Raw genomic sequence first — 12,166 nt, 5'->3', positions numbered from 1 at the left:
GCAGACAAATTACTCAGGCTCAGTGCTGAATAAGCCACAGAAACTGCTTCTTGGAGCCTGCTCTTATCAGAGCATACACCGAGCACGTAGCGGCCGAGTTCCAGCTCCCGGAACTGCTCTGGCCCAGGACTAAGGAGCCCGCGGAACCTGCTTCTCGGTCTGGGTCCTGCTGAGTACTGTGGAGGTAAATACCAACTGAGCCTTTGTGGGCAGTGGCAACAGGACTGAGACGGGGCCTGTGAGGGCCGGTCAGGACTCACCCGTTGCTTTGGTCACCCGGCAAAGGGAATGAAATGCTGCCATTCGCATAGGATACCAACATGGCAGAGATCTGATGTCATCAGAAAGTGGTGGAGGAGAGAACTTCATCAATACCAGCGGCGACAGAAACAGTTGGTCTCCTGGTAGGGAGGGTGAGTCACAGACACCCAAGTCTCTCTCACTTTGTCGTCAAGCCAGAAGGGAGGAGCGGAGCCGCCGCCCGCGCCCGGAGCAGGCCCAGCGGCTCACCGGCATGGTGGTCGCGTGACCCCAATTGGAGAGGGGGCGGAGCGGAGCCGCCACCCGTGCCCGCAAGGTGGGCAGACCTGCGACCAACCTGCAGATCAGGTCCAGTGTTCCGCGGGCGTGGTAAGAGGGGCAGGGCAGAGCCGCCACCCGCGCCTTCAAGGTAAGCAGACCTGCGACAGACCGGCGGATCAGGCCCAGCGGCCTGCCAGCGTGGTACACACGTCACCCCAACTGGAGTAGGGGCAGAGCAGAGCCTTCGCCCGCGCCCAGATCAGGCCCAGCGGCCCGCCTGTGTGGTGGTCATGTGACCCCAATTGTAGTGGGGGCGGAGCGGAACCGCCACCTGTGCCCGCAAGGTGGGCAGACCTGCGACCAACCTGCAGATCAGGCCCAGCGGTCCGCGGGCATGGTAGGAGGGGCAGGGCAGAGCCGCCGCCCGCGCCTGCAAGGTAGGCAGACCTGCGACAGACCGGCGGATCAGGCCCAGTGGCCTGCCAGCGTGGTACACACGTCACCCCAATTGGAGTAGGGGCAGAGCATAGCTGCCGCCCGCACCAGGAACAGGCCCAGCGACCTGCCGGCATGGTAGTCACGACACCCCAATTGGAGTAGGGGCAGAGCAGAGCCGCCACCCGTGCCCGAAAGGTGGGCAGACTTGCGACCAACCAGCGGAACAGGCCCAGTGGCCTGCCGGTGCGACAGACACATCACCCCATTTGGAGTAGGAGCAGAGCAGAGCCTTCGCCCGCACCCGGAACAGGCCCAGCGGTCCGCGGGTGTGGTAGACAAGTCACACCAATTGGAGGGGGGGCAGAGCAGAGCCGCCGCCCGCGCCCGGAACAGGCCCAGTGACCTGCCGGCGTGGTAGTCACGACACCCCAATTGGAGTAAGGGCAGAGCAGAGCTGCCGCCCGCGCCTGCAAGGTAGGCAGACCTGTGACCGACCGGCAGAACAGGCCCAGGGGTCCGCGGGCGTGGTAGACACCTCACACCAATTGGAGGAGGGGCAGAGCAGAGCCGCCACCCACGCCTGCAAGGTAGGCAGACCGCCGCCCGACCCTGCAAGGGAGACTTTTCAACTATACAAGAGCAATATAAATATATAGGGAGAAAAAAATTTCAAAAACACAACAGTTTCACCAAGCAGAAAGAAACGCAAGCAGTATGAAAAGACAAGGAAAGAAAGGACCACAAGCAATGCAGGTCAACTCAACTTTAGAAGAGGTAACAGCTGCAGCAGATGGAATGTCAGATAAAGAATTCAGGATATACATGCTTCAGATGATCTGGAGTATCAAGGAAGACGTTAGACAGCAAAATCAGACAATGAAAGATCACTTCGACAATGAATTACACAAACAAATCCAGGAAGCAAAGGATCAACTATACAGGGAGATAGAGGTTATAAAAAACAAACAAACAGAAATCCTAGAAATGCAGGAAGCAATAAACCAACTTAAAAACTCAATTGAGAATACTACCAGCAGAGTAGAACACTTAGAAGATAGAACATCAGACAATGAAGATAAAGTATTTCAACTTGAAAAGAACATAGACAGCTCAGCAAGACTGTTAAGAAACCATGAGCAGAACATCCAAGAAATATGGGATAACATCAAGAGACCAAATTTAAGAGTCATTGGGATACAGGAAGGGACAGAGTTTCAAACCAAAGGAATGAGCAATCTATTCAATGAAATAATACGAGAAAACTTCCCAGACTTGAAGAATGAGACAGAATCCCAAATCCTAGAAGCCTACAGGACGCCGAATGTGCAAAATCATAAGAGATCCACACCTAGACACATTATAATGAAGATGCCCAACATACAGAATAAGTAGAGAATTTTAAAAGCTACAAGAGAAAGGAAGCAGGTTACATTTAGGGGTAAGCCAATCAGGATAACAGCTGATCTTTCAACACAGACTCTGAAAGCTAGAAGATCCTGGAATAACATATTTCAAACACTGAAAGAAAATGGGTTCCAACCAAGAATTGTGTATCCAGCGAAATTAAGCTTCAGGATGGAAGATGCAATTAAAACCTTCCACGATAAACAAAAGTTAAAAGAATTTGCAGCTAGAAAACCATCTCTTCAAAACATCCTCAGCAAAACATTACAGGAGGAGGAAATGGAAAATAACAATGAAAACCAACAGTGGGAGGTAGGACAGTAAAGGGGGGAAAATAATCAAAGAGGAAAACAAACCATGTTTAGTAACAGAAATAAACAAATACGGCTGGAAGAACAACCCATATCTCAATAATAACCATAAATGTTAATGGCTTAAACTCACCAATTAGGAGACACAGGCTAGTAGAATGGATCACAAAACAAGACCCAACAATATGCTGCCTACAGGAGACGCATTTGATAGGAAAACATACATAGGCTGAGGGTGAAAGGTTGGGAAAAATCATATCATTCATATGGACTTCGGAAACAAGCAGGAGTGTCCATACTCATATCAAATAAAATAGATTTCAAGCCCAAGTTAATCAAAAGGGATAAAGAGGGACACTACATACTGCTTAAGGGAACCATACACCAACAAGACATAACAATCATAAATATATATGCCCCAAACAATGGTGCAGCTATGTTCATCAAACAAACTGTTCTCAAGTTCAAGAGTCTAATAGACCACCATACAATAATCATGGGAGACTTCAACACCCCTCTCTCGCCACTGGACAGATCTTCCAAACAAAAGTTGAATAAGGAAACTATAGAACTCAATAACACAATTAATAACCTAGACTTAATTGACATATATAGAATATACCACCCAACATCAAGTAGTTACACTTTTTTCTCAGCAGCACATGGATCCTTCTCAAAAATAGATCATATATTATGTCACAGCGCAACTCTTAGACAATATAAAGGAGTAGATATAATACCATGCATCTTATCTGATCATAATGGAATGAAACTGAAAATCAACGATAAAAGAAGGAAGGAAAAAGCATACATCACTTGGAGAATGAACAATAGGTTACTGAATGATCAATGGGTTATAGAAGACATCAAGGAGGAAATTAAAAAATTCTTAGAGATAAATGAAAACACAGACACAACATATCCGAATCTATGGGACACATTGAAAGCAGTTCTAAGAGGAAAATTCATTGCTTGGAGTTCATTCCTTAAAAAAAGAAAAAAACCAACAAATAAATGATCTCATACTTCATCTCAAAATCCTAGAAAAAGAAGAGCAAAACAACAGCAAAAGAAGTAGAAGGCAAGAAATAATTAAAATCAGAGCTGAAATTAATGAAATCGAAACAAAAGAAACAATTGAAAAAATTGACAAAACTAAAAGTTGGTTCTTTGAAAAAATAAACAAAATCGACAGACCCTTAGCCATGCTAGCGAAGAGAAGAAGAGAGAGAACTCAAATTACTAGCATACGGGATGAAAAAGGCAATATCACAACAGACAATTCAGAAATACAGAAGATAATCAAAAATTATTTTGAATCCTTATACTCCAATAAATTAGAAGATAGTGAAGGCATAGATAAATTTCTTAAGTCATATGATCTGCCCAGATTGAGTCAGGAGGATATAGACAACCTAAACAGACCAATATCAATTGAGGAAATAGAAGAAACCATCAAAAGACTACCAACTAAGAAAAGCCCAGGACCGGATGGGTATACAGCAGAGTTTTACAAAACCTTTAAAGAGGAATTAATACCAATACTTTTCAAGCTACTTCAGGAAATAGAAAAAGAGGGAGAACTTCCAAATTCATTCTACGAGGCCAACATCACCCTGATACCTAAACCAGACAAAGACACTTCAAAGAAAGAAAACTACAGACCAATATCTCTAATGAACCTAGATGCAAAAATCCTCAATAAAATTCTGGCGAATCGGATACAAAAACATATCAAAAAAATTGTGCACCATGATCAAGTAGGATTCATCCCTGGGATGCAAGGATGGTTCAATATACGGAAATCAATAAATGTTATTCACCACATCAATAGACTTAAAAATAAGAACCATATGATCATCTCGATAGATGTGGAAAAAGCATTCGACACAGTGCAGCATCCCTTTATGTTCAAAACTCTAGAAAAACTAGGGATAACAGGAACATACCTCAATATTGTAAAAGCAATCTATGCTAAGCCTCAGGCTAGCATCATTCTGAATGGAGAAAAATTGAAGGCATTCCCTCTAAAATCTGGAACAAGACAGGGATGCCCTCTCTCACCACTTCTGTTCAACATAGTTCTCGAAACACTGGCCAGAGCAATTAGACAGACGAAAGAAATTAAAGGCATCAAAATAGGAAAAGAAGAACTTAAATTATCACTATTTGCAGATGACATGATTCTATACCTAGCAGACCCAAAAGGGTCTACAAAGAAACTATTAGAGCTAATAAATGAATTCAGCAAAGTGGCAGGATATAAAATCAACACGCATAAATCAAAGGCATTCCTGTATATCAGCGACAAATCCTCTGAAATGGAAATGAGGACAACCACTCCATTCACAATATCTTCAAAAAAAATAAAATACTTGGGAATCAACCTAACAAAAGAGGTGAAAGACTTATACAATGAAAACTACAGAACCCTAAAGAGAGAAATAGAAGAAGATCTTAGAAGATGGAAAAATATACCCTGTTCATGGATAGGCAGAACTAACATCATCAAAATGGCGATATTACCAAAAGTTCTCTATAGGTTTAATGCAATGCCAATCAAAATTCCAATGGCATTTCTTGTAGAAATAGAGAAAGCAATCATGAAATTCATATGGAAAAATAAAAGACCCAGAATAGCAAAAACAATGCTAAGCAGGAGTGTGAATCAGGCAGTATAGTGATACCAGACTTCAAACTATACTACAGAGCAATAGTAACAAAAACAGCATGGTACTGGTACCAAAACAGGCGGGTGGACAAATGTTACAGAATAGAGGACACAGAAACCAACCCACAAAACTACAACTATCTTATATTTGATAAAGGGGCTAAAAGCATGCAATGGAGGAAGGATAGCATCTTCAACAAATGGTGCTGGGAAAACTGGAAATCCATATGCAACAAAATGAAACTGAATCCCTTTCTCTCGCCATGCACAAAAGTTAATTCAAAATGGATCAAGGAGCTTGATATCAAATCAGAGACACGCCGTCTGATAGAAGAAAAAGTTGGGTACGATCTACATACTGTGGGGTCGGGCTCCAAATTCCTCAATAGGACACCCATAGCACAAAAGTTAATAACTAGAATCAACAAATGGGACTTACTCAAACTAAAAAGTTTTTTCTCAGCAAAAGAAACAATAAGAGAGGTAAATAGGGAGCCTACATCCTGGGAACAAATCTTTACTCCTCACACTTCAGATAGAGCCCTAATATCCAGAGTATACAAAGAACTCAAAAAATTAGACAATAAGATAACAAACAACCCAATCAACAAATGGGCCAAGGACCTGAACAGACACTTCTCAGAGGAGGACATACAGTCAATCAACAAGTACATGAAAAAATGCTCACCATCTCTAGCAGTCAGAGAAATGCAAATCAAAACCACCCTAAGATACCATCTCACTCCAGTAAGATTGGCAGCCATTATGAAGTCAAACAACAACAAGTGCTGGCGAGGATGTGGGGAAAAGGGTACACTTGTACATTGCTGGTGGGACTGCAAATTGGTGTGGCCAATTTGGAAAGCAGTATGGAGATTTCTTGGAAAGCTGGGAATGGAGCCACCATTTGACCCAGCTATTCCCCTTCTCGGTCTATTCCCTAAAGACCTAAAAAGAGCATGCTACAGGGACACTGCTACATCGATGTTCATAGCAGCACAATTCACAATAGCAAGACTGTGGAACCAACCTAGATGCCCTTCAATAGACGAATGGATAAAAAAAAATGTGGCATTTATACACAATGGAGTATTACTCTGCATTAAAAAATGACAAAATCATAGAATTTGCAGGGAAATGGATGGCATTAGAGCAGATTATGCTAAGTGAAGCTAGCCAATCCCTAAAAAACAAATGCCAAATGTCTTCTTTGATATAAGGAGAGTAACTAAGAACAGAGTAGGGACGAAGAGCATGAGAAGAAGATTAACATTAAACAGGGATGAGAGGTGGGAGGGAAAGGGAGAGAGAAAGGAAATTGCATGGAAATGGAAGGAGATCCTCAGGGTTATACAAAAATACATACAAGAGGAAGTGAGGGGAAAGGGAAAAATAATACAAGGGGGAGAAATGAATGACAGTAGAGGGGGTAGAGAGAGAAGAGGGGAGGGGGGGGGGAGGGGTGATAGTAGAGGATAGGAAAGGCAGCAGAACACAACAGACACTAGTATGGCAATATGTAAATCAATGGATGTGTAACTGATGTGATTCTGCAATCTGTATATGGGGTAAAAATGGGAGTTCATAACCCACTTGAATCAAAGTGTGAAATGTGATATATCAAGAACTATGTAATGTTTTGAACAACCAACAATAAAAAATTTAAAAAAAAAGAAATTAAATTCATCATTTAAAACCCTCACATAAAGAAAGCTTCAGCCCTGATGTCTTCGTCAGTGAATTCTGTGAAAATATTAGGAAGAGTCAAGTGAAGTAATGCACACCTGTAGTCCCAGCTTCCCAGGGAAGCTGAGGCAGGAGGATTGCAAGTTCAAGGTCAGCAACTTAGTGAGACCCTAATTCAAAATAAAAAATAAAAGGACTGGAAATGTAGCTCAGTGGCAAAGCATCCATGGGTCCCATCCATAGTACTGATAAAAAGCATTAGGAAAAAATAGTGTCAATGTCAATAAAATAATACCAGTGCTACATAAATCTTCTCAGAAGAGAACGGAACATTTTTCTTGTTATCGTATAGGTCCAGTGTTAACACTGATTCACAAACCTGGCAAAGACATTACAAAAAAAAAAAAACTATAAGCCAGTGACTGTTATAAATATATATGCAAAAATCCCAAATACTATATTAGCAAATGAAATCTGACCATTTATAGAATTATAGAATGTTTGATATGTCATGGTTAAGTCAGGTTTACTCCAGAAAAGGAAAATGGAATATTCACAGTACAGATACACACCAAGGGACTTGTATCTAGAAAATACAAAGCATACTTACTGCTTGTTAAAAGGGGAAAAAATAATTCTGTTTTTGAAATAGACAAAATATTTGAAGACACATTTCATGAAAAAAAGACATGAAAAGATGTATAATATCAGATACCAGGGGCAGGAAGCAACTGAAATCTCACACATTGTCAGTACAATTTGGTAGTTTCTTATAATGTCAAATATTCACTTTCCATGTGACTCAGGATTATCATCCCCACATATTTACCAAAGAGAAATGAAAACACATATTCACATAAAGGCTTCTACACAAAATGTTCATACAATTCATCCATTTAGCCCCAAACTGGAAACAACCAAATTCCTATCAATAAATGAATGGAAAAACAAATTGATGCATAGCCACATGAAGGAATATGATTTAGCAATGAAAAAGAAAAGATGTGATACATGTGAATATATGGATGATTCTCAAAACCATGCTGACCTTCAAATGGGGCATTTGAGTTTTCAGTTATGATAACCTCGTTTGTTGAGAATCGACTAGTCAGGCATTTGGATATGCTAGTCTCATTAAAAACCCTTTAAGGTAAATGAGTGTTTTTTCCTAAGTTTCCTCTGTTTCCCTTTTTGATGTCATCTAGCATTTTAGAACTTTGGGCATGGGTTAATCCAGTAGTCTCTAGCCTCTTCATTTTCAATTTCATACTGTCAGAAAGTTTTTCACAAAGCAATACTTCTTTATGTCATCATGAAAACAAACAAAAATAAAATACAACTGGTATTCATGTTAACATTGAATACAATTCTTTGTAGACCCAGTCCTTCCTCCAAACCTCAGAAGAATACCTTCTAAGATTTCTTACCAAACCAATAAAATATTTTTTTCTCATATCAGTAAGTCGACTTGTGAATGTAAGTCTTCTGACTTGTTCTGATAACCTACTCCAGGAGTTGACCTTGACATTTTTTTCTTAGCTTTGCATGATTAAAAACATAATCTGGTTCCCTCTCCAGACTTTTCTCCTTTGGTTAGAGGGACTTCCATTCTTCAGGTTATTCAGGTTTGAAACAATGGAGTCTGTGGATCATCTCTCTCTTCTATCCCCCCATATGCAGACAATTAACTTTTTTGTATTTATTCATTACATATTTCTTTTTCATCTATTTCTTTATATAGGACCCCAACCACTATGATAGTTTAGGCCTCTGTCTCCTCACAGTAGGTTCTGTGATAATCTTCAACTTGCTGTTCTGTATTTTTAGACTTCCAAGTGGGAGTCTAGAAATATAGAGTTTTGAGTTTTCAGTTATGAAAACTTCATTTGTTGAGAATCGACTATGTCATAATAGATAGGCATTTGGATATGCTAGTCTCATAAAAACCCTTTAAGGTAAATGAGAAACCAAACTCATTGAATAATTTTTTCAAGGTTATAACAGCTGTTGGGGGACAGAACTGGCAGGAATTCTATGTAGGCACCAAAGCCCATTTATATGTAAGAAACAGAAAATAGGTGAGATTTACAACACTCTACATTGGCAGAGGGAGAGGATGAGCCATTGCAGTTGAGATGCAGTTTAGAGCACATTGGTAGGTACTATTTTATTCCCTCTTTCAATTTTTTATTCAAGTGTTTTTCTAATTAGAGGCTATTCTTTTAAGTACAGTATTTACTAGACAAAAGTTCTGCTTTAAATTTTTATAAAATGATAGCCCTGATTAAAATATATTTGGATACCTTCAAGGATACTTCCTTTCATATGCCTGACACTAAGACATCCAGCAAGCTCAGTAATTGTTGGCTGGATGAATGAATACTAGTGCACGCTTTTGAATATTTACAATTTTTCTTTGTTTTTTTTTTAATATTTACAATTCTTAATATGCTCATTGAGCAAACCCATTAGGCAAATTGTCTTATCACTTCCATCTGACAAAGGGAGAAACCAAGTTAATACCATCTGTTGTATGGGTGAAGCTGGGATTAGATTTGAGACAATGTATTCCAAAGCTTTGTTCTAAACCACACCAGTATCCTGTTTCTCATCTAGGGGAGGCATTACTTTCAGGGTTATCTAGGTTTCTAATAGAATAGTAGGCCCATTTTGTTATGTCAAAGTTTAAGAAGAATGTAGAGTAAGGTTCCTTCCTGTCTCTGTTGTTCACTTGAATAGACTTGCCTTGTATCTTTGGATCTTTGATCCATGGTTATGCCTCTGGCCCCTGGATTCATGAAAATTGATGAGAGATTTTGTGCATCTATATTAATACATTTTTCTCCTTGGGCAAATGCCCATACTCTCAGCAGATCCAAAGAATTTTACAACTACAAGAAGATTAAAAACCACAGACATATAGAAAACATTTGGGATTTTTCTTGAAAGATAATCAAGATTATTAAATGCCCCCAAATGTATATAGGTGGATTTATTTGAAGAGTTATCCACAGCTTATTTTTTTATCTTTATAAAGGAGATATTGGTTAGGGAACTAGGAATTAATGTTGATTATATGCTAGCTTTTTAAACTCTGTATGATTACCAGAAAGATATATATATATATATATATATATATTTTTTTTTTACAACTGCAAAAACCAAGGCTTAGAGTGGTAAGAGGTAAGCCGAATGATCTGGTGATAAATGGTAGACCTAGGATACCCAGAGGTGTCTAACTCTAAAGCCAATATTGTCCCACCTCGTGGGTAGACACAACCACTAATTGCCCTGGGTATTTGTGTGCAGCTAGCCTTGTGGAGCAGGTCCCTTAGTTATTTCATGCAACTCTATCTACAATAGAGGCTGTGTTATGTGTCATTTTAAGGACATTTTGAAGAACAGGAATTCAGTCACACTTTAAGATTATGTCCCAAGTGCTGGTGGCTTTTTTTCTTTTTTCCATTGCTGCATTCTGATCTCTGGGACTCCCTGCTAGGCAAAGCTGACCCAGCTGCAGTGACTAACTTACAACATAGTGCAGGCTTCTGATGGCCACAGGCCAAGCCTTCCTATCTCTGTCCACTTGAGTAAACTTGCAGCCTTCCTATTACCACAGCTGCAGTCTGGTTTGCAACATTCTTGAAACAGAAACAGGAACTGGGATGGTGTGTTTCCCTTTTAGCTTCTACATCATGTACTTCTCCTTGACTAGCATCTCCTATCCCATCACCTACCTTGCTTGAGAATTTCTCTGTGAACAAACACTTGTTTGTGAAGCCTTGAAAATTACAACCAGGCTTTTGAGATCTCTTGAAGGCTTTTCTTGCCTCCTCCAGAACACACTTGCAGAGGAAGGTTTTAGAGAAGCAGGTAGTGTTGCCCTCCAGTGGACTCTTCTATGCAATTGGGGGTGGGGAGGAGATTGGCATGTTGGATTGGGTATTTCTCCCAACACTGGGATAGAGAGAATTCTTCTGCAGAGAAGGCCTCCTAGGGCTCTCAGCCCCTGCTCCAAGAAATCCAGCTCAGCAGTGCTGAATATCAATTTGAAGTTAGTGTAATCTTACAGCTATTATCCTCCACTTTACTGGGATAGACCACTTGGGGGAGGAAAGTGGGGACCAGGCAGAAGAGGCAGTGATGGAGCCAGGGTCATGGTGGCAGCAGAAAAAATGAATGAGGATTTACTTACATTGAAGAAAGCAGATAAGAACTGACACTTCATACTGTAAGTGGGTTCTTTGCTTTACAAAAGATTACCCATTTTCTTTAAGTTGTGAATTGTCCTTTTTAATACATTCTAAATTACTCCACTGTTGACTTAAAAGGGGAAAGAAAGCTTCCCATACACAAAATTTCCAAAAACCACACCTATCTGATTTCATTGTAGAAAGTATATATGAATTGTATTAGTTTTCTAGGGCTGCCAAAACAAAGTGCCACAACCCAGGTGGTTTAACAACCCCAGGAATTTGTTATCTTCCAGTTCTCGATGCTTGAAGTCTCCAATCAAGGTGTCAGCAGGGTCAGGCTCCCTTTGAAACCTGCAGGGGGTACTGTCCTTGCTTCTTCTGCAGGTTTGTCAGCAATCTCTGGCACTCCTAGGCTTTAGGTGTGTCATTCCATCCCCTCATCTGCATGTGGTCTTCTCCTAGGTGTCTCTATGCATATACACAGACAGATCAATGCATATCTCTTTGTGTCCAAATCTCTTTTTTTAGAAAGACACCAGTCCCTAGATTAGCCCCTACCTTCTTGACATCACCTTAACATGACTATATCTGTAAAATCCCTGGACACAACTCAACCCATAACGTAGTTATCATGAAATACAACACTTAAAAATGCCATTATCTTTGTGAGTCTGTGAGTTACTCTGAAGTTATTACCTTCTACCTTTCAAAAACACTTTCAGATACTGTTTTCTTATTCAGTGATCAAGTGTGTTTCTCATCTAGTTATTAGTCTTAATTAGCTGCTGTATCATTCCAGTGCAGTTACACAGTGAAAAAGAGGGCTTTGATATGAAAAGTATAATATATTTCTGGGCTGATGTTGAACCTTGGACATGGCTGCTCACAATGGTACCTTTTATTCCTTTAATGTTCATCAGTATCTGCTTTTCTGCCTT

The sequence above is a fragment of the Marmota flaviventris genome, chromosome 4, assembly GCF_047511675.1.
Source record: "Marmota flaviventris isolate mMarFla1 chromosome 4, mMarFla1.hap1, whole genome shotgun sequence".
In the NCBI taxonomy this organism is placed as follows: Eukaryota; Metazoa; Chordata; class Mammalia; order Rodentia; family Sciuridae; genus Marmota; species Marmota flaviventris.
The sequence above is the reverse complement of the archived record's forward strand: the minus strand, read 5'-3'. Positions refer to the sequence as shown.